At 39.9% G+C, this 20,717-nt stretch overlaps 1 protein-coding gene and 1 long non-coding RNA gene across 27 annotated transcripts in view; one reads left to right on the plus strand and one right to left on the minus strand.

Annotated features, from left to right (window-relative positions):
• The window catches only part of LOC120573258 (receptor-type tyrosine-protein phosphatase delta), a 363,765-nt gene that overhangs the window by 142,787 nt on the left and 200,261 nt on the right, over positions 1-20,717 (minus strand). For all 26 annotated transcript variants that reach the window (XM_039822875.1, XM_039822879.1, XM_039822873.1 and 23 more), the window contains exon 9: positions 9,355-9,392. The gene's annotated coding sequence lies outside the window, so the exon portion shown is untranslated. The remainder of the gene's footprint in view (positions 1-9,354; positions 9,393-20,717) is intronic.
• The window catches only part of LOC120573266, a 254,868-nt gene that overhangs the window by 132,134 nt on the left and 102,017 nt on the right, over positions 1-20,717 (plus strand). The window lies entirely within an intron of this gene.

Here is a 20,717-nt window from a genome sequence, read left to right on the forward strand (position 1 = left end):
CTGAATACAAAAGGTTACAATCGTGGCATAAATAGGCCTTTTTCACAGCAGACAATTTGACTTATCATAGTGGGAAAAGGACAGGTGCTACATATAACATTAATGACAGCTGCATTCTATTCAGAGTCCTCAGCCATGACAATGTGACAGCGAGCCAGCGTTAACAAAACCAGAACCCTAAAACTGAATTTTATTATTTACAACGGTGCTTTTCCTACTGTAACATATCAACATTTCTGTCTATGTCTATCTTGAGATTAGACAGAATACACTGAGGCCCAACCATGATGATGGCTCTAGATACTGAAAGGACAAATGTGTATATAGTCCACTGTCCTTCACTAATTCCATCTTTAAGTTTTATCTGTCAAACTCTACATTAAGGTCCAACTTCCACTTCCTATCACCTATTTTTCTCACCTGCACACTCCATTTTAATGTACTGCAGAGTATTCTCCATCCGCTCCTCTGGTGTTTCACATCCCATCTCTCCGCTCCAATCTCTACTCCTGGTCCTTTCATTTACATCTCTCACCACTCCTCCCCTACCCTCTCTTCCCCTCTCTTTCTGTTTTTCTAGCATCCTTGTTCCCTTTTCTCTTCCCTCTCATGTCTCTCTCATCACCTCTACTCCACCCATCCGTTTACTTTTTTTCCCCCTGCAAACTAAACAACTTCTCCTCTTCTCTGCTCCCTCATGTGCTGTCGGATGCTCTCCCACTCTTCCTCATACTTATTCTGCTTTTCTCCGTGTCTCTCCCTTTACCATTGTTATTACCTTTACTGTCCTGTCTGTCTGATTATCTTTCGTAGCAAACTCTCTCAACCCAATCCCTTTTTCTTATCTTTACATATTACCGTCTAACATCTCCTTTGTGTCACTTTGACTTCTGTCTTTGCACTACTTAACCAGCCTTTATTTGCCTTCTTTTTCCTTTCCTCTCCTTTAACCTACCCTCCATTAGTTTTTTTTTTCCTATGCCCTTATGCCAGAATATGCCCTATCACTACCAGTCTCACACTCTGTCTCACTCTCTCCTTTCAGTCTATTCCATCTCTCTGCCATGTTTGTGGCCTTTCGCTCTGTGCACATCTAATGGCTGGGGTGTAATCCACTGGCTAATCTGTTGACAGCCTGTGTGACAAGGCATTAGCTTTGTGTCACTGCCTACCATGCTGCTTCTCAGCGTGTGTGTTAGAGAGCGAGCAAGTCAGAAAAAAAGCGAGAGAGAGTCTGTTAGTGTGTCTGCATGCAAACGCAATATGTTTGTAAAACTTTGCGTATTTGGTGTAAGTAATGGCTTATGTGTGATTGTTGCTCCATGTCAACTGGATGCCCAAGCGTAAAATTGACACTGTAGCTCTTCAGTTTTGCACAACCTTTTTACCTTTCCATTTTTTCCACTATTTATGTCCACTGCTGCACTGTTTCTTTCTCTATGGGTGATAGCAGTTTTAATAAGATGCCAGGTCAGAGTGCTAGTGGATGCATCAACGAGGCAGACAGGCCAAAGTTGCTTTCGGTCAGGGTGCCTCACCCATCTGTCAGGCATCCAGCCATGTCAAAGAGGGCTCAGTTTGTAACCAAATATTTTTCTATTATTTCCACATTTTTCACATACTATAACTAAACATAACTATAGACATAATTGTATTTTTTTAATCACATTTGGCACCAAATGTTACCGCTCATCTTTTTGATTATTTTCATTATTGATTCATCTATTTATCTATTTTAGTCAATACAACAATATTGACTTTACTGTGATACAACTTAGAAAAGTACAAAATCATCACATTTGAAAAGCTGGAAACCACAAATGTTTAGCATTTGTGCTAATGACAAACAATTAATCGATTATTCAAATAAAGTAGTTGTTGAGTTACCAATCATTCCACCCCTAGTTTTACTGTCATCGCCTAAGTGGGTGAGTGTGCTTTTGCTTATGTGTGAGCATGTAACTCCATGCATGTCCTGTGGCTTTGCTCCACAAAAATCCTCTTCCTCATCTGAATTACCAGCTCCACTTCACCAGCAGAACTCACCTTGCACTCACCCACATTTCTCTCTTTTTAGCTTCTGTCCCTTTCTTTAGCAGTGCCCCCTCCTGTCTACACCTGAGTGATCCTGTTATCACAGCTGACCCTTCGCTAGATCTGTCAACAGCCAAAGAGATTACACCAAAGGCCGCACAACACATTGGGCTCCCCGTTTGAAGTGGGGGGGAGAGATTGCCTGATCCCCTGATGCTGATAAACTGGGGGAGGCTTTGGGGATTCAAGAAAGGTCCCGTCGGGAATTGGGTAAGGCGAGGTGTGTGTGTGGGGGGGCTATAGTCGACTTTAAGTCTACTTCTAATCACTGGGCTTTTCAGAGGGGATAAGGGAAAAGAGAATGGGAGCTTGGTTTGGACTGGAATTAGGCCCTGATGGAGCTGGGGATAAGGTTGTTGGGCTTTGATTGATCACACAGTTTGCTTGAAAGCTTTTGAGTAGCATATTTGATCAAATCTACTCTGCCCATACAACATGCTATACAGCTTTGGTAAAATACAATGATGATAATAAAAAAAACTAAACAAATGCTTTAGTAGTCCCTAAAGGGAATGATTCATTCACCTTCTGCATGCCGCTGGGTCAGCTACAGCTATAGATTCATTGCCTTTCACAACTCTTCTTTGCTCCTACAGTATGTCAACAGACAGTGTCATGCATAGCGTAACCTTGCTTTTCATAGCTGCTCATAATTTATATCATATTAGCCTTATTGGCACGGTGCTGCCGATGCCTTCTGAATGAAACATTTTCCAGCTAATGAATCATAATCCCAGGGGAACCGTGATTCATTTCATTCTTGCTAATTTCTGGGTATTCCTTGATCCATCCCTGCAAACTCTCCTTTTTTTGACTGTTGCCGCATGGGTGATACTTCTGCCATTCAAGTGAGAACACAGCACAATTATCATTGATTCATGCACCATAAAAGCAGAGCAGAGTGAGACAGACTCTTATGAAACGTGGCTTGCCAAAGTACTGTCAGAGACGGAGGTTTGATGGCTCACTCGTCCATGGCCTCCACATCATGTTGTCTTCACCAGCTGTTGTTTGACAGAAAGGGATTCTTCTTGTGCAAAGACACAGCTATCAACTTACGAGGCTTGACAGCAGCACACTATGGGGCTGTTTTCCTACTGTATTATATTAGGTATTACTGGTGGAGCATCTGCAAATGGTGAAACAAAAAAAACAACAGCAACTAATTATAAAGACATCTCTGAAAGCAGAGCCCTGGTGGTCTCTTTCTCCATAAAATAGCATATTTCTCCAAGATTTCAGATTTATATTGATAAAAGCTGTTGTGCTGCGAAATGTATGTTTGTAAAATACACTATAAACATTTTCTTCAACATTTTATGGTGGTTTTATGTCATCATGGAACCAAGACCAAGAAAAGTGCACCGACTAATACAGTCCTAAGAAGCAGTGAAAGAAACTGCCTTTTATTGATCTGCCCTAATTACAGGAGTCAATAAAATTTATGACTTTCAGGCTTGCCAGAAGCCTCTTATATGGCATACTGAGTTGAGCAATCACTTCTAATGGCAAGTGATCAAATGATATACTGTTCTGCCAAACAAAACCAGTACTGAACAAACATGGAGGGGTATAAAATCCGGTCTGGTGCCACATGGTCATAGAAGGCTGTCAGGGCTGAGCAGTTGTTGTTTTTATACTCTGTCTTAACAATTGATAGAAAATCATTAAATTAACCACTGCCTGCTTTTTTGTGTGGCTTCCCAAAAGTAAACACAGTGCTGTAATTATATAAATAACTGCAATACTTTTACGTTTACTAATACGTTTTAAAAAAATCATTTTCCCATTGTATACATGTCCTTAAAGTATTGTGTATTCATGTCAGCAAAAGGCGCAACATTCTTGCAACTACATTCTCCATCATCATCACTACAAATCAGCATAGTTGAGACGCAATTTGTTGAATGCAGTCAAAACCACTGTCTGCCTATGTAGACGGTCAAATGCAACGTACAATACGATGCACGCTGCTGGGCTTGTTGATGCCGAGTGAGAGCAGGGCCGAGCTCCCAACACTTAGTAGATCATCGTAATTAAAACATAAATTGGAGGTATTGAGCTGCATGCAGTCACCAGTGCAGACTCTAGGGAAGCATTGATTCATGCATGCACTTGGAAACAATTGCTCTGATTTGCACGGAGTAAAATATAGAAGTCTTATAAATGAAATCAATGGCAAACAAGCTGCCTAGGCTCTTTAAATAGTAGACAGTGAATTACGATTGTGCAAATAATCCTAGTGAGCATGGGCACATAAGATATGCAAGCTTTAAGGTGAACATCTAAGTTATGTGTCTGAGGAGAAATCTCTTAACAATACTGAATTATTAGATTACTATTGAATGATTTTGATGGCCCAGTGAGGTATTTTGAAAGACAAGGCACTTGTTGCACAAAGGTATGGCAGGTCAGTCCTCATTTTGCTCTTTGACTAGTCTAATATGAATTAGACAGTTGCACGAAAACATACACTGCACCTTTCAAGCTTAAAATGTTAGCCAACCCACCAACACGCAAAGTGCTTTGTGCTTTGTTTCCATGTTAAGAATCAATCACATCTGGTGACAACTAACACAAAAGAAAACATGAACCATAATTTGTCATTTGAAGCCAATGAAAAAGGGGGAAAAAATGTAGAGACCAGAGCGACCCAATGAAAAGACATATTTTGTCTGCCATTTATCCACTCCCACCAGAAACATTTTGTTTTGCTGGCGTGAGCAGAGCTAGGCAGTGTGGAGCTTTATCTCAGTCAGCCATATTTGTTAGTTTGAAAGCAGTCCTAATTTCCTCTGAATACATAGAAAATTAGTGCTACTTAAGAAAAGAACAAGAAAGCTTTTTTGCAACTAGCGGACTTTGGTGTGTATCTGAAGTCTGAATAAACCATAGTCAATGTCTGTCTTCTGTTGAGGGGTAATAGAAAGGATAAACGTCTAGAGTAATAACAGCACAACTCTGATGCAATCTTCATTATATGCCGTTTATACTGAATAATAACAAATGTTGTGATAAATATGCACAAAATGCGGGCGCTATAAGAACTGATGTGATAATATAATTTAAAGGTGCACTTTAAATTTCAGCACGATTTCATTTTTGTCTCATATCGTAGGCATCTCTCCTTGATCCGCTAGCTGCCTGCCCCCTGAATACACTGTGAAAAAGCCCGGTCTCGGGAGACAACACAGGGGTCGTAAACACTAGGGGTACAGGCTGTGCACCAAAATACAACAAACCACGTTTGCAGCAGCTACTCTCAGATACAACTCACGTTACTCAATTAACTCTGCTCACTGTCCCCCCCACCCCTTCCCCCAACCATCTTGTCGGTGATTGGCTGGAACATGGTTTGTTGTATTTTGGTGCACAGCCTGTGCCCCTAGTGTTTGTTTGACGTTTACGACCCCTGCGTTGTCTCCCGAGACTGGGCTTTTTCACAGTGTATTCAGCGGCCAGGCAGCTAGCGGATCAAGGAGAGATGCCTACGATTTGATACAAAAATGAAACCATGTGGGTGCCCAGATAGCTCAGTTGGTAGTGCGGGCGCCCGTGTGTAGAGGTTTGCTCCTCGACGCAGCGTGCCCGGGTTCGACTCCAGCCTGTGGCCTTTTGCTGCATGTCATTCCCACCTCTCTCTCCCCTTTCATGTCTTCATCTGTCCTCTCAAAAATAAAGGCCGAAAATGCCCAAAAAATTATCTTAAAAAAAAAATGAAACCATGCAGGAACTCATAGTGCACCTTTTAAACAACTGCTGCAGTTCAAGGCCTGTAAGAGTATCCATTTAGAAATTCACATACCTAGCTTGTGAAATTGTATTTTTCTCGGTTTGTATTGGTATCAGTATATACTTCATCTGGGATAGAAGGGGTTCACACTGTTTGGTCTGCTCAGGAGGTTAGCTGAGGAATAATCCAATCAAGCAAAACTGTACAAATCTGGCTATTTTCTGATTTTGCTTCAAATTCAAGGTTCAATTCTAAACACTGCAGTGTCTTTTTTTCTCTTCTTTTCTTTGTAAAGCTAATGTGGCATGAGGAAAGAAGAGAAGCATAAGGGTTCCTATCTGTAGAGGTACCATGTGCTATGGCTGAAGGAATATTCCCTACAATGGCTCTGGGCACACACCTGAACCCCGTGCTCCACATTTATGAATTTACATCTTGAAATGAGTTGTGGATCTAAAGCAACAAGGCTGCACTAACTACACAAACTATAGTTAAGTTTGAAGTGTAGTTGAAATCCAGATAGGAATATGAATGATATACTGGAGTCTAATTTATGCCTGTGTAATCCTTGATTTCTGGGAATGTTTCTTGGACTAATCATGCTGTGGGCAGTGTGTCCTTCACTGCTGCCAGCTTCACGTTGGGGAAAAGAGAGGGGTCAGGAGTGAATGGTAAAAAAGGATGACAGAGAGAGGAGCGGTTTTAGATGAGCGCAGGCATGAAAACAGTTATGGGGGTGAGGCTACCGAGAAAGAGTGGGCTGTATGTATAGGGAAAATTGGATAGGGAAACAACAGAGGGAGGGTAGAGGCAGTCAAGAGGAGATAGCAAGAGTGGCAGCGGAATGAGAGAGGGTAGAAACGAGGGAGATGAAGGAAAGAGGGAAAATTGGAGAAAAGCAAAGGAAGGTGTTGGAGGAAGAGCTTTTCCTCCTAATCGTATAGTGTATCCTCAAAGCGGCTTTCATCCGCCCTCACATCAACAGCTAAGGTTGAACCCCTACACAAACTACACACACACACACACACACACACACACACACACACACACACACACACACACACACACACACACACACACACACACACACACACACACACACACACACACACACACACACACAGACAAGCGTGCAAAAAAAAACGTCCTTTGACAGTAATCATCACCACTCTACTTTGTGACATCATGCAAAACCTTTTTTTATGAAATGTGTTGCTACAGGGAACTACTTAAAAAGAAATAAAGAAAGCCCAAAAAGGTTTCCTCTAATTATAGCCAAAATGAGCCTCGTGAGCCAGCTTAATAATGAAGCCTTTCTAGCTTGAGAGACAAAGCCAAAATGGAATGATTTGTTTTCCTTTTGTTCTACAGGAAATCAAAGGGGCACTCGCACAGGTATCTTAGTACAGACAGACCGAAAATACAAACATGAGCACGTAAGCGCAAACGTACATCCTGATGAAATAACTTTCCAGTATTACCATAATAGTATTATATAGGGTCAAATGAAATTTGACTAGATGCATTAAGTATGCACACGCACCGTAACGCCTGAGCAAAGATACACACTTACATACACACAGCCTGGATGAATGCTAGGAGCAGAGAGAGGAGACAAATGAATTAAAGCAAGGCTGACTAACAGAGTATGACATGTCCAAGGCCTATCACTAATTATGCCCCCACTGCTACAAACTATTCCCTTACTATGATCCACTGAAACAGGAGACAGAGGAAAAGGCTGCAGAAATTACTACTAAAACCCCCCTACAAGTGAAATGTGTGTGTTAGTCCTAAGTGTCAGGATGTGTGAAAAATTATAAAGACACCCTACTTTTAGTAAAATATAAAAGGGTTCTATAATAATTCATTAGTTTGAGATATTGATGGCTTTAAAGCAATTTGAAAACTGTAAGAGTAAAACTAAAAGTGATGGCATTATTCTAGTTACACTATTCTCATGCACTAAGTTCATGTCACAAGTTAAACAGGCTTCTGTGACGGAAATAAATGCACAGGAATAGGTAATCCATTACTCTCTGACAGGGATTTTCCAAACACTAGTTAATTCATGTAGCAAGAACACTGTGTCACAAATTCCAACATTTTAATACAGAAAAAGATGGAAATGATTACATCTTACGATTTATCTGGAACAGCTTGCATAGTAATAAGCAACAGGAAATGTATTCAATGAAAATATATATTGAGCCAGAAGCGTTTTCTTGTTTTTTAAACTGAACTATGTAAACTGAAGTGGTTCTCAGACTTACGTTTCCTTTTTTGGACTGGAGACTGTGATCAGGTTCAACCAGATGTGTTCAGTTTGTTCTAGACCCAGCACTTGCTTGCAGGGTATTCATTGTCATTCAAGAAGTTGCTATTCATTTGTGGAGTGTGGGTGATACTCTCTGTTACAACTTAGTTCAGTTTAGTCTGTGATGTAATCTTATACTTACTGTTTTTATACTTACTTTTACAAATGGTACCTTTAACACCACTGGCTATAATTATTTAGATGGTTTTATTACATACATACACTGTAGGTCTCCTGTTTGAAATATAATTCTGTATTAATAATGTATTCAGTGGAAGCTCTCTGGTAATACAGGCTTTTGCATGGATGAATAACCGTCCCCTTGTTTCAAAGACGGACCAATTTTCAGACATTTTCACAAAATATGCTCTCTTTTAATCAAACCTTCAGCTCCAAAATGCTTTCAGTGTTCAAGTGGCAGAATGCAGAATACATCGACCTCTTAGTCTTTTGGGATTGACTCACATTTACTCCCTAAAACCATCATAAATTCCCCACCTATTGACCAGACCCAGCCCAAGAATCTCATTTGGGTGAAGCAGAGCAAATGAATAGCATCACAATTAGGAAATATGGGGCACTCTTCTCTAATGCGACCCAACTTTGTGGTAACGGCTGATAATAGAGGTGTATTTTCATCTCAAACTTTTCCAAAATGCACCTATTGAATCTTTAATCATCAAGATGTTGAATGTATGCTCAGCAAACACACAACCGTGCATACAATGCAAACACAAGCAGATCTGATTCATTTTGCAAACAGGCTGTACACACACTGAAAACACCCACATGGATTTATGCGGTTATCGAATGACCCACATGCCCACTTAGATTTGTGGCACTCCTCTAGTCTTCCCACAATGCTCTATTGCATGGGCAACAGAAATGATGGGTGAGGCTGAGATGTTGCGGCGTGCCATTTATCTCTGTCAGATGTGGTTGAACACAAGTTCTTATTGGCTGGGCAGGATTCGTGATTGCTAAAGCGGCATCCCAGTCTCTCAGACCATGCTAATTAAACAGTGGGGAGAAAAGAGCAAGAGGCCTTCACTCTTTACCCTCTGAAGGCTCTATTCTGCTGCAACCAGCATTAACACACAAAGTCCTGAGGTCGGAGCAGAAATGGAAACCCAGCTTAAATTGCCATGACCCATCTTTGTTGTTGACTATACAATGATTTGTGCTTCAGATGTGATTTGTAAAAGCTTACCTTTCAGCACTCAAGCAACCTTCCCAACAGTTCAAGAGCTGCAGGACAACAACATAAAAAAAACACGTTAGATTAGTTTATTCACCGTCATAAAGGCATATGGTAAGAACTTGATTTCATTTGTGGGAAAGAGTTCAAGAGGCATGGGTAAACATAGCAGTGAGTTTTGTGGATGGGAAATAATTTTAATCACTGCCTGAACAGCGCAGTGATCTGTTGCCCTGAGTTTGAGTACACATTCAGTACTGCCATTGCTTTTTATAGTGTAAAGGGCAAACCTTTATTACTCACTGATTACATTTGGCAGGCATATGTGTCTGACACTTAAGCCCTTGTAATTTTCTAAAGCGTTAAAAAAAAACCTTCATCGCTGATATTCAATCACTGCTTGAATGTGGTATATCTAACAGGTATTTCATTGGGACACAAAAAAGGAGTTGTGAGAACAAAGGGAAAATAGGAGTGGGGGGGGGATGGAGCAGCCTTTTAGTTTAGTACTAATTAAAATATGGGTTGCTCTCAAAAGGTCATAGATTGACCAAAAAAGAGAAAGAACAGTGACACGTCACTGCCGATTGTGTGCATAAGGCGCTCAAGGTCTTGTAGATTAATACCAAGTTCACTTTCAAAAGGGGAATCAAGAGAGAATTAGTTGTGTGACCGATAAACAGCATATCTCCATGCTCTGTTCCCGTCCCCCTTTTTTCCAGCTGGGAGATAAAATTCAGGCCTGGCAATAGTTGCCAGCTCAATTGATTCTGGCAGTGGAATATGTCTGCAGAGTATGAGGGCTAAGTATCTGAATAGCGGCTGTCAAAATGCCGAGAGGGGAATTTATTCCTAGTTCATATGCAAGCTATATCATAGAGTTACTGAGACTAAATGGCTACAGTTGTGATGTACAGTATGCTGTCATTTCACTGGCATATATTCACAGAGCTGTTCTAGACACAGGCATAGGGGTGCTGTGCCTGGATTCAGTGAATGCAATGAAAAACATTTTCTAGAATATGACAAGTCCTTTACATTTCAAAATATAAAATAGTCTTTTTGAACCGCTTTTGTAATTACCACGACCTTAATATTGGTCTGCATGTCAGCTTTTTACGTGTGAAAACTGACATTTTGCAAATCTTATATACTTGAGCTTACAAAAACCCATTTTGAGTAAATCTTGATGAATCATGCTCAGCATTGATTATGTCTCGCATTTGACAAATTTAGTGTGAGCATCATTTGGGAAGGAGCAAATGACAGAGCAAAGCACAAAACAGAGTTGGTAGCCCCATTTTTTCTTATCCGCCCTCCACTAAAAAAAGGTCCCAGTGGAGAATACAGCAAATGATTAATAGGTACACTCCAGCAATCAGCAGGCAATAAGAGAGCCACCTGTCAGAGGTCCTACTGCCCTTTGTAGATTTATGGCCAATAATTGGCCACAGATATATCCAGTCCCGTGCTATCAGAACCTCACAGGGACAGTTGGTTGGAGATACAAACCGAAGGAAATTATCTGTTTGTTTTTGCTGAATACTGTGAGAATATGTGGAAAGAAAATATGTCCATACAATAATTAATAATTTCCAACTGAAGATTCTTGAGCCCTTATGAAACCAAGAATATCCCCAGACAATAAGTTTCCTTACCTTAAATAGACACACAATCACACTAAATGTTACCCAAGACTGTATTTACCTCACAGTATGACAAATGATAGGATGGCAGACATTGCTGCTAGTCACTCTGCAGCGCTGTAAGAGTATACTTAACATTACTAATTGGATAGTTTATTAAAGTAATTTGCTGCTCAGCGTACAGTACATTTCGATCTTAACCACTCCTCAGAGAACTCCACAGAGTCTAATAGATTTAACAAGCACTGTGTCTATTCAGCTGCAGTTTGACAACAGTTTGACACGTTCTAGATTATGCCTTAAATATGCCCAAATAATAAAACTTGCACTTGTAACAACTGGGGAAATAGACACGATGACCTTCTTAAAACACCATCTGTTGCGCAGCACAACCACAGCAAGGCAAGATTAGCCAGCGAGGCTGAAAGAGTCACATTTATGACACCCACAGTGTTCCACTGTGCTGTAAATGGCAAAACACAGTATCTCTACTTCGCATAATTTGAAATGCTATTGTGCGTTCACAATGATTTCATTCAAAGGAAAGTGGAAACATGTCTTAGCTATTGTAATTAATAGAATGGTAGGATTTGATGGGCACAAAGGCTACTGTAAATGGAGAATGAGAGCACTGTAGACGTTTGACATTTCCATTTGTATCTGTAAGAAGCGATCAAGCTCGCAAAGAAAGTGATATTATCCTGCTGTATGTAAACATAGTCTGGGAATATCAAACATGATAAACAGTGATGATGTGCTGCCTACCTAAATAACTCTGGCTATGACAGGCCTTGGCGCTCCATTTATTCAAACATTAATACATAACACCATTTATTCCCCCTTCACCTCACCAATAACCCTTCCCCCATCCCACTCCCCATTTTTTCAATGCCTTCACTTCACAATATTTTTTCAGGATTTGAGACATTTCTTTTTCTGTACACCTTGGTGTCAGGGTCACTGTCCTCTCAGCTTCACTCCCTCCCTCCCTCCCTCCCTCCCTCCTGCCCTTCTATCCCTGATCTTTTTTCCCCCCCTTTCGAAATTCTCTGTCCATTGCCCTCCTGACAGCCACCCATCAACCTGGGTGCAATTTAAAAAGCCCTTCAACAGCTGCCATTCCACAGGGCTGGCTATCAGTCCAGCTGCCAAAGCCCAGACAGGGACTCTGCTTCAGCAAGCAACTTTGAACGTCAGGTTGGTTCCCCCAATTCCAAATAGACTGAAGGTGAAAGACTCCATTTCTCAAAGATTGGTTCAGCTGCAGACAGGGTGACTGAGGTGGAGCTTCGAGCCAGCGGCGCTACTTCCTGCCTGACATGTTGCAGCCAACATCTGGCATACAGTGTTGTGGTCTGGAGACAAATAGTTTGACTTCATGTGGGCTGATGAACATTATTTAATAACACCAGCATGAAGCAATGTGTTGAATTATATTTGTAAACATTATGATGCTTTTGGGAAAAAAAAGGAAAGGTTCCTGGGAGAATACTGTAAGGGAGGAATATTTGTGGTTCTGTAGAGATTTAGCACTTGCCTCTGTGTCTGTGCTGAAGCTAAAGCAGCGTGTGTGCCTGCCAGCCTGCCTGCACGCGAACATACATTGCTTGTCTAAATCCGCATGTTGCCTGAAACAATCAAGTGAAAACGGCTCAGGCTTGAGGCTGGGCAGCCTGCTGCTGTGCACTTCTCTCCGCCATATGTCTTTGTCAAAAATATTTGCTGTGCACCGAATGAGGGATGAAATCAATCCAAGTGCTATTTTCCCAGTTGCTCCTTCTTGACAGCAGCAAAATTGTACTAATACTTGCCAGATCAGCCCACATTGTCAAATGTAACAACTGGCCACCAGTGACATTCGCAGACAGACCATCTGGTCTCCAGCGTCCAATGTCGTTTAGGGAGAGAATGGAATGGCTAAAGCTTTTTCTCCAGTCTCAATTAGTAACTGGGAGAGATGGATGTGAAAACTGTTCTGGTGTTATGGACCAATCAAAGATGTGTGCAATGGGCCAGTTGAAAAATGTTTTGAGGTTGTCCATAGGCAGAAGTGGACTAAAATATGTTCACTTAGAATGACTGGACAGATGTACTTGCTGGCCTTAATTTTTGTGTAGTTTCACCCACTCAGCTGGACATGCAGCACACTCTATCTACACTGCCTGAAGATAAAGTCAACAGCACAGCAAGGTTGTGTCAAGGCACTCGATAACACAAAATATAGTCTAATAATAAACTTTGTTAGAGTTGCTTTTAGAGTTGAGCTTTTCAAAATGCTATACGTGTCTGTCATATCTGCTTTACATTTTAATAATCTAATGCAAATATGACTTCCAAATGGCCGCTGCTGATGCTGAGGTCTATTTAGCAAAATGCCATTTCATGAATTGAATTGTGTAAGTGTTGCATATAGCTGAAGGAGTGAAGATACAGTATTTTCAACTGCTGCTTCTGGACAGGCTACAGCCATTGTGTTGGGGACTCTTGCTGTCCGCCAAAGCTTTTAGCGCATTGTGTAGCAGCATCACTTTGCCCATAGCCACAAGACTACATGAACAAAAGCTGCAGTTGGCTGGGTCACACTGCAATGTACCTGGGGGATGTATGCGTGTTTTGCATAGACTGGGTAGTGTAACTGTTGGGTCCATTAACATGAGAGAGAGCTGCAGCTTCCAAGTTGAAAAATTGCCCAAAGCGAGCTGGTATTATGGGGAGGCATCTTCCCTGATTCCATTCAGCAAAGAAAGTTAATGGAGTTGAAGTGGGTCGTCTACAGTTAAATTGAATCTGCTGCCAATGGAAAGTCTTTGATGTAGCAAAGATTAAGCAATTGTTGTAATTGTATGTGCAAACCCGGAGTACCATTGGCCTCAGAGAGCAACCCTTTCAAAATGTACTTAGTCCATCAGTGGTCGCTTTCCTCTGTTGGTAACAACATGAGGTGAAATACACTCAGAAATGTCCCTGAATGTAGGAGAAATGTGATTTCTTTTTTTACCATGAACCAGGGCTGTATTTATTTTTTAATCAGAGAATGTCAATATGAGGCCACACCATCCAAATTGATTAAAATAACTTTTGTTTGGTCAGCATGTTGTTGAGAGTGAGGCTGAAAATTAGACTGAAAAGCAAAAGGAAACAAAAAGAAATAAGGACACAAGATTTTTATCATGGAATAGATTTCAAGCTTCTTTACAGTTCCATGTTTTCATTAAAACCTCTTTGTATTTGCAGCACGAGGGTCATGGTCCCATTTTTGTTTAGAGAAATATGTTTGAGCATGAATAAGGTCATGTGTGCCAGGGTTTTTTTTCACCACTTTGCTGTAAAGCTCTAACAGCTTCTCTTTAGCCAACAAGTGTAAGATAAGTCATGGATCTCTGGTGGGATATATCAGTTAATGGTAGAAGTGTCCTTCCCGTGCCCTTCTGTAATAGCCAAGCATCATTAGTGAGAGGGTTAAGAGAGGGCTCAGCCATCCATATGTTTCAATAATTACCTTGCACTTCTGTCAAAGCACATACAGAAAGACTGAGCTAACATCACAGTGCTACAGATAAAATAAAAGATGAGAAAAAAAAGGTTTCTAAATGGATCCCTTTTCCCGTAAAGTCTCCTTTTCTCGTTGCTTTTCAGTAAGAACATTTAAAGCAGCTGAAGGTGGAAGGTACAAATGTTTAGGTTTTATCACATGAAAAAGGCTGCGGGTCACGCCTCAGCCTCGGTTGCAGAGGCAGCAGTCTCTGCACTGAGTGACACATTATTTCTCTGTAAACCCTCGCCACTCCCATCCTAACTCCCAAATCGCAACCCCCAATCTATTTTCTGCCTGGCTAGTCTTATAAAACTGCATATATTCTGTCAGATTACTCCCATCATATTCCCATACTGTTTAGTTCTCGGGTGTTTGAGGAGCAGATTTGCAAATGAGAGCCAAAACAACACAGAATGTGTGAGCTGATCAGAGACAAGCTGCACCTCAGAGATTTAACGATGGACGTTCGTGCTTAAAAAATTAAAATGATGGTTTTCTGATCCTGTGGTGTGGTGAATATATTTGGAGTTATGTTTAGTGTGTCAGTGGTACATTATTTCATGTGTATCATAGTATTGATGTATGATGATGTCATTTTTCAAATTCTGCCACGTCTTTATGGTTATATAGTAGGGATGTACAACCTTGCTTAAAGATAAATGGATGCATTTTAAGTAGATATTTATTCAAGCTCACAATTCATACTTGTACCCTTCTTAAAATATGCATTGTTTTGAAAGGCTAACCATCCCTCTGAGGAAAACACAATGAGCAAATTGAAATGACCTTTAATTCAATATTTTGCTTAAACAGACGAAAAGGTTGCAATATATCATTAATATGATCTTACTGAGATGAAATATTTTCTGTCTATCTTGTAAAATAATGATTTTCCAAAAAGTGCTTGGCTATAACCAACAACAAAAAAAGATGATTACAGTGAAAATGTAATTTTCCAGTCTTAATGTCTCTGTTCATTCTGAGTCTGAGCTGGTGGTGTGCATGCAAATGGCTAAAAGAGACACAGCAGCTAATAAAGTGAAGAGAATAGTGTATTACTTCAACAAATCAGATCTAACGGGGCAAAACTATTTTTATGTACAACCAAGAGGAAATTACCAGGCCACCACTATGATTGACCCATAAACAGGAGAAAAATATGGACAAGACTTTCATTTTAGGGACAGCAAAACAAGCTGTTAATACAACATTAACATATTATCACCTAATTAAGTGGGTATGGAGAATGTGTTAGCAAGCAGGGAAAAATGTGGCTGTTTAAAATGAGCTGAAAATCACTGAACCGCTGTGTAGTACAACAGGGGGAACTGCAGAGTTGGCTCATAATTCTTTGATGGTTCATCACTATGAGTGACCCTTTTCATATTACATGTATTAATTTGATCCAATTTTAATATAAACATGTCGATTAGGTGCAGCTTTAAATATGCAGTGTACGTAATATTAGGAGACCCTCCAACCTCTGTGTTTTACATTCTTTCCCAAAATCTCAAGATATCCTTTTGCATCATGCTCATAGACAACTCAAAATGTATTCCTCTAAAGTTGCAAAACTGCAGTTGCTCTACAGAGTGAATAAGACATTTAAAAAATAATATTTTTCTGAAATACGCTTTACAATATATACTGTAGTTATGCTGACAATCCGGAACTTTATACAAAGCCCTCTGGAGCATAAAAGGGAAAATGGCAAATGCATCGCTTCACAAAGTCAGTATTGTACTCATTGTCTATGGAGCAGGAACAGTGTTTGCAGCCAGATGACTAAACTGTCCTTGGCCATGGCAGTAACAGGATTCCTTCAACACAGTGTTATGAAAATGAACTGCATTAGCTTAATGGCCATTCAATAATGTGAATTTGAATGAGATTTCTTGCTGTACTGATTAATACTGATTGATGCATTTACCATGTCTGTGCTGATGACCATTAAGGCAATGTATTGATGTGTTTTGAAAAGGAACTTCATTCAAAAGCAATAGAGATGACAAGAGTTGAGCATGCAGGGGGTATAGTTTTTTGTTGTTGTCGTACAGCACTACTTATTAAGTGAGGGAAAATAAATCAATTACATTGGAATTTAAGGTGTGCTGTGTTCTATCAATTAGATCTGTTTGATATTGTTATCCAATTATTCATCTGCCCTAGATTTGGTGTCAAACTTGTTAAGATACTGCGGTTTACTCTAAAACAACACATCCAATGAATTAATTTCTTCCTCCTCTCGAATGATTTGCAAAATCGTTAAACACTTTGAAAGAACACTTTGCACCGCAATGATTTCTTGCTCTCCTGATCTGAAAAATATATAATGTCAAAAATGTCAAAAAAATCATCATTCTCCCAATGTGAACAATATTTATTGTGCCAACCTAAAAAAAGATAACTTTCAAATTGGACATGGACTGAATATGAGGTACATGGAATGCCTCTGTCTGCTCATGTCAGTGTGCTCGTATCTGCCTTTACTCTAAATGCAGCACACAACTTGTTTCTTGATGCATTCATTCAATCCCCGTCCTATCTTCTCTCCCATGAATGAAAATCTCCTAACAGTGCACCACAAAAGAAGTTGCTAAGCCATTTGGATCAAGAATCTCCCCAGGCAAATCAGCAATTAGAGCCTAAGCTGCCTTGTAAAATCAATTAGGAGTTGTAGTATGTGTTACAGGTACAACACTGGCTACCAGTTCTCTAATGCAGGGGTCTTCAACATGTTTTAAACCAAGGCCCCTTCAACTGAAATAGAGAGAGAGCAGGGACCCCTACTAATATATATATATATATATATATATATATATATATATATATATATATATATATATATATATATATATATATATATATATATATATATAGTAGGGGGTATATATATATATATATATATATATATATATATATATATATATATATATATATATATATATATATTGTATAACATGAAGTTGCATATTAAACTGGACCTACAATAACATGTGGGTGCCCTAAAGGCCTTTATACATACCTTTTTTGCATAGAATACGAAGCTGTTAAAATAATTGTTGGCATGATTTTATCAATCATGTTGTATTGTAAACATACATATGACACAGTGGATCCTTAGGATGAACTGTATATGTGGATGGCTACCTAAGTGACTACAGAACCTTACCTATAGGCCAGTAGACCTATCATCAATGGGGATTTAGGTTTGCTAATAATATGTTGGATTCATTGAAAAAACTTTCGAAAATTAACAACCGCTAGGGTTCCCGGACCCTCTGTTGAATTTCTCTGCTCTAATGGACCAAGAAGAGTTGTTTAAATATGCCTAAAGAGTATATAATCTGCAGCACTAAGTTACAGAATTTCTATAAAATATTCCTCTCTTGCTGTAAAGCTTTAAAAAAGATTTGACAGCAGGGAGTTGCAATGCAAAGATGAAGTATATTCTGTCTGCAACCTTGGAAATTTGAGCTGATAGACTTTATTTTTGTCATCAAGTGAAGTTGTTCAATTATGTAATAAGCTCATATATCGCGGCTAAATTACAACAGCAAAACTGGCTTATATTTGTTGGTTTTCTGTCTTTTATGCCACTATGGCAAATTATCAATGCAATGCAATATAATGTAGAGTGAGAATGGCATGGTGGCGCAATATACAGCACCAAAGCCTTGCAGCATGGATGTCAATGGCTAGTCTGCTTTCTGTGAAGTTCGAATGTTTTCCTTGGGTTTGTGTGGAAGTATAAATGTCAGTGCAATGCATTTCCTTGTGTTGTGACCTCAAAGTTCTTACGGTGAACTCATTAGCAAACAGGTTGCCTATTGAACCATCCAACAGATACATTAGCATTCATTTGGAGTCATGTTTCTGACCACCTGATAAATGTACTTCCAAATATTCACTCTTCTTTTAGCTCTGTTTTGGTTTCCACCAACTCCTGAGGGAGATATTCTGCTCTCAAGCTGTTAAATGCTCTACTTTTTTGGTGTGCCATTGGGTTCAGGGCAGGTAGTGTACAGTGGATTTATCAGACCTTTTTTTTGAAGAAAACAACACTATAGCCCCTTTCACACATGCACTGCAACCCTGAAATTATCTACACATTACCTGGCAGAGCTATATTTGAGAATGCACATGCCAGAATCAGTTGGACAGATATGTGAATAGAGCAGATCATTATCTGGAGTATTCATAGCGAGTGAGTGGGCGTGTTAATGACATTTCTACAACTGATTCGTCGGACATTGTCCCAAGTTCATATGAGAAAACTGCTTATGAGAGTAGTAAGAGTGAACCAAAACAGAGAAGTTGTGGGCTATACAGTTAAAACAATTAGCTGAAAGACGCTTCGTAGAGCTGAGCACATTATTTTCTGTGGCTTTGTCACTACAAGCAACCCCTTTTATATTACACATAGTCATTTGAATCCATTGTCAATATAAACATATTGAATGCAGCTTTAAGCTTTTGAGATCACAAAGTATTGGCAAAAGGTTTTGCCATGGAATATGATTTTGCTTTGTAAGCACTCGGGTCTTTAACTATCAGAATGAGCCATTTATTTTCCAATGAAAGCTGCCTCTAACACTCTCACCGTGATAATTAATGAGATCGACATTTTCAATTATCTGTTTCCTGCCTTAACTTGGCTGTTGGAGTGCACAGTAAAAGAACAGCTGTTAGCTTCGACGGGGTAGGAAGACGGGTGATGGAGAACAAAGAGGGCAGCATCTGCCTCTTTGAAACGGCGTGTTATTTTTCATCAATATCTTTGTGTGACATACCACCACCAGAGCAGATTTCCTCCAGGTGTGTCTAATATAGTTGGACACGACAGAATGTACCAGTATTGGTTAAGTTATGCAAACAGACGTGGTTTGTTTAATGTTGCATCCTGGAACTGAACAGTTGGTACAGAGGCCTACAGTATGCCACGGAAATAAAAAAGGCTGTTTGATGCTGTTTAAATTCTCTATCCTTAGAAACATTGCCGTATAGGTAAAGCACTTCTTCCTGTATAACTTCACTGTACACTCTCCAGGGTATGTGGCAGCTGTTCTTCTTCTTAATGTAATATACAAGCAGGTATCCTTGCATCCCTCCCTATGTGGTAACCGTTGGCAAATATGACTATTCACAATAGCCTTTCAGAGTTGTTTAATGTGTAGCAAAGATGTAATGCCAAAATGGGTCATGTAGAGGCATGGGGCCCCTTTTTATACTTTTCACCAAGGTCAGTAGGTCTCTGCTGGCTTATGGCCTATTCAGCTGGGAGCTGCAATTAGGCTGTGAAACCATGTATCATACTGGGTTAGTCACCAGCTTCAGTTGCCCACTAGTACTATATATCACCCCAGTTACACCACGTAGAGTATTTGGAAGGCCACAGTCAGCCCACAGGGGAATCATTAGTTCATATGTAAATATGAGGAATGGATGCAGATTTCACCTTGCCTGCATGGATCGAGCATGTAGTAGCTTGGGAATGACAAACAAGAGTCATATAGCCCAGCCACTGCAAATGCCTTTGGTTGCTGTTGTTTTTATGATCCTGAATGATAATTGGGGACTGGAGATAAGGAGACCAGTGCAGATACCTGCCACACAAAGACATTTAAATAAACCACAAGAATAGGAATGGAATGACTGTTTACTGCAAATAAATGTAAATAGAATTAGGCAGCCATTTTTTTTCTGCGTGACCATTTTGCTTATTGTGTCTCGATGCAGTTATTCATGTGCTCCCATGAAAGCTTGGCCCCATTTTCATGTGGTTTTGCATTTGTATAGTTTTTGTAAGAGAAGGCAAGCCCTGCTGTGGTGAAATAGTTTCACGCTGAGATCAGTGGAGCGCATGTAGTTCAGTGAATGCTGTTGTACATTCTCACTTTTGCACATCAGAGGAGACGCAACAGCTCATTCTTCCTCACTGGGTCAGAGCGAGTCAAAGATGCAAATGTGAGCATTCAAGCATGGAACCCCTGACCTCAGTAGGCAAGTCTGAAATTATAAAACAGCCAGCACTTTCCTTTCTCTTTTAAAGAATGTGAAATATGCATTGGCTCATTTATTTTTTTCTACAAATTTTTTTACAGGACAAAAACATCCACAGGGCTGATTTCTTTTTTTTTCTTGCTCTTGAGAAAGAAGTGATCAGAAACATCACAGAGTGACAGATTTAGTCT

Source organism: Perca fluviatilis, chromosome 14, assembly GCF_010015445.1.
Source record: "Perca fluviatilis chromosome 14, GENO_Pfluv_1.0, whole genome shotgun sequence".
Classification (NCBI taxonomy): Eukaryota; Metazoa; Chordata; class Actinopteri; order Perciformes; family Percidae; genus Perca; species Perca fluviatilis.